Below are 3237 nucleotides of genomic sequence, written 5' to 3'. Positions count from 1 at the left end.
TATAATCTCCAATAATGGTGGGGCTTGGTGGGAGGTGTAGGGTCATTAAGCCTCCATGGCAACAGTAAGCTCTTTCGAGATCTGGTCGTTTAAGAGTGTGTGACACCTCTCCGCCACTCTCTCTCTCTCTCTCTTGCTCCATCTCTGCCATGTGATGTGTCTGCTCCGCCTTTGCCTTGCACCATGACTAGAAGCTTCCTGATGTCTCCACAGAAGCAGATGCCACGATGCTTCCTTGTACAGCCTGCAGAACCCTAAGCCAATTAAACCTCCTTTTGTTTTGTTTACAAAATACCCAGTGGCAGATATTTCTTTATAGCATGCAAGAATGGCTTAATACATTCTACATGCTGGGCTGACTTTCATTTCTCCCTGATAAAGTTTGGATGAGATTTTTCCTACAATCTCATGTTGAAATGTGATCTCAATGTAGAGATGGGGCCTGGTAAGAGATTTTTGGGGCATGGGGGCAGATCCCTCCGGAATGGCTTGGTGCCCTCCCCACCATAATAAGTTCACAGGGGATCTAGTAGTTTCAAAGGAAGCCTGGGCCCTCCCCACTTGCTCCTTCTTTTACCATGTTATACTCACGTTTTACCTCTGTCTTCTACAATAAGTGGAAGCTTTCTGATGCCCCCAACAGAAGATGCTAGTGCCATGTTTGTACAGCTTACAGAAATGTGAGCTGAAATGTATTTTTTAAATAAATTACTCCTTCTCTGTTATCTATTATAGTGTGAGCACCAAATGTATGAGACAGGTCTCAGTCAATTTAGGAAGTTTATTTTGCCAAAGTTAAGGGCACAAACCCACAACACAGCCTTAGGGAGATCCTGAAGAAATATGCCCAAGGTGGTCAGGGCACAGCCTGTTTTTATACATTTTGGGGAGACATGAGACATCAATCGACAAACGTGAGCTGTACATTGGTTCTGTCTGGAAAGGCAGGACAACTCAAAGCAGGGAGGGGGCTTCCAGGTCAAAGATTCATCAGAGACAAATGAACAGTTGCATTTTTCTGGGTTTATTAGCCTTTCCAAAGGAGGCAATCAAATACGCATTTATCTCAGTGATCAAAGGGATGACTTTGAGTTCTATCTGTCCTTTGTCCACAAAGAAATTTCTTGTGAGGAAGATCTGTAGCTTTTTCAACTTAGTAGCTATCATTTTTAGGAATAGAATGGAAGGCAGGTTTGCCCTAAGCAGTTCCCAGCTTGACTTCTCCCTTTGGCTTAGTGTTTCTGGGGTCCCAGGATTTATTTTCCTTTCACATTTCTCCCCTTTTCTTTTTAAAATCTTTCAGAGAAAACATTTTACAAGAAAGTGAGTCTGTGGTCTCAGGTTTCATCTCATCTCTCCTGGGTAGGATGTTTTAGTCCTAGATGAGTGTGTCCCACATTATTAGGAGAGTTTATTGTTACCAGGTTGTGAAGTCCTACATCCTCTAAAGAGAAAATAGGAGGAGGAAGGGAGAAAAGCAACAACAACAAAAAAGGATAATTCTGCAAAATTGATACAGGCCATATTACTCTGAAGTCCATATGTCAGCAGGCAGGTATGAGAGCGGCTTATGTAGGTACATAAGTTGCTGTTATTTTCTTCTGAAGTTTAAGTTGTCCAGCTTCGGTTTGCAGGACTTTAGGAAAGCACAGCTTAGTTTCCAGTTATTGCAAAGTAGGAAAAATGGGTAGGGGAAAGGAAAAGAAAGGAAATACTTGAAAATATTGTTTTAGAGACTTTTAGACAAGAAAAATTTTAGAATTCAGTCCAAACTCAAGAAAATAATAACAATTAAATAACATTAGACAAGACTAGAATCTAACAACAGGTGTAGTACAGTTTTTGAAAAATAATTTTTCTCTCTTCAGTTTCCCATTTTTACTAAATACAAATTATGGTAGGAACTATTTGCTTTATTATACTTGGCCTGTCTGTCCTTTCGCACGGAATCAATTCCTGAGTGGGGACCACAAGATCAGATAAGCTAGTTTATTGGCCTGGGTGGTGGAGCTGATCCATCAAGTGCAGGATTTGCAACATATCTCAAGCACTCATCTTAGGCCTTACAATAGAGATGTTATCACCAGGAGCAATTTGGGGACGGTCAGAATCTTGTAGCCTCCAGCTGCAGGACGCCTGGATCATGATTTCTAATCTGTTGGCTAATTTGTTAGTTTCTCAAATGCAGTCGAGTCCCCAGGCAAGAATTGGGATTGTTTTGGGAAAGGGCTGTTGCAAACTAAGGACTATAAACTAAATTTAGGGACTACAAACTAAGTTCCTCCCAAAGTTAATTTGGCTTTTGCCCAGGAATGAACAAGGGACAGCTTGGAGTTTAGAAACAAGATGGAGTTGGTTAGGTCATATATCTTTCACTGTCTCAGTTATAATTTTGCAGTGGCAGTTTCAGTTCCCAGATTTTCCTTTTGGCTTAGTGATTTCGGGGTCCCAATATTTATTTTCCTTTCACAATACCAATGCAAACCATTTCCTTCTTCCCTAATTAATTTTATAGGATTTACAGAGACAATTTTACAGGCCAAGCAACAGAGAAAGACACTGTCTCTAATAATATTAACCAGTAGGAAAAAATTCCACTGTATTCTGGGTGCTAAGGAGAGAGGCAGATATACAAGAAGAACTGGCTGAAGCTTTTACAGACCTTACATCCTAGTGAGACAGCACATATTGGGGGGGAGGGGGACCCATTCCCAACACAGACAGTACCACGTTCATTACAGAAGCTGCGATGGTCATTTAAAGACCAGAAAGAGGCTGGGCTCAGTGGCTGACATCTGTAATCCCAGAACTTTGGGAGGCCAAGTTGGGAGGATCACCTGACGTAGGAGACCAGACTGGCCAACATGGTAAAAACTCATTTCTACTAAAAATACAAACATTAGGTGGGCTTGGTGGCAGGCGCCAATAATCCCAGCTGCTCGGGAGGTTGAGGCAGGAGAATCACTTCAACCTGGGAAGCAGCAGTTGCAGTGAGCTGAGATCACAGTGCTGCACTCCAGCCTGGGCAACAGACCCAGACTCCATCTCAAAAAATAAATAAATAACAGAAAAGTTCTGAATGTGATGTTTCCCTTCAAATCCATTTGTTTTTCTTTAGCTAAGAAAAATAAACAACTGTAGAAAAATAAGTGAGGACTAATAAAACAGAAAAAGAATGAGAGAAGAGAGACAGCAGAATATTAGACATTCTGGTGAGGTAACAGGTTTATAAGAGTA

The sequence above is a fragment of the Sapajus apella genome, unplaced genomic scaffold, assembly GCF_009761245.1.
Source record: "Sapajus apella isolate SASKATOON/1434 unplaced genomic scaffold, GSC_monkey_1.0 scaffold1, whole genome shotgun sequence".
In the NCBI taxonomy this organism is placed as follows: Eukaryota; Metazoa; Chordata; class Mammalia; order Primates; family Cebidae; genus Sapajus; species Sapajus apella.
This window is presented reverse-complemented; position numbering follows the sequence as displayed.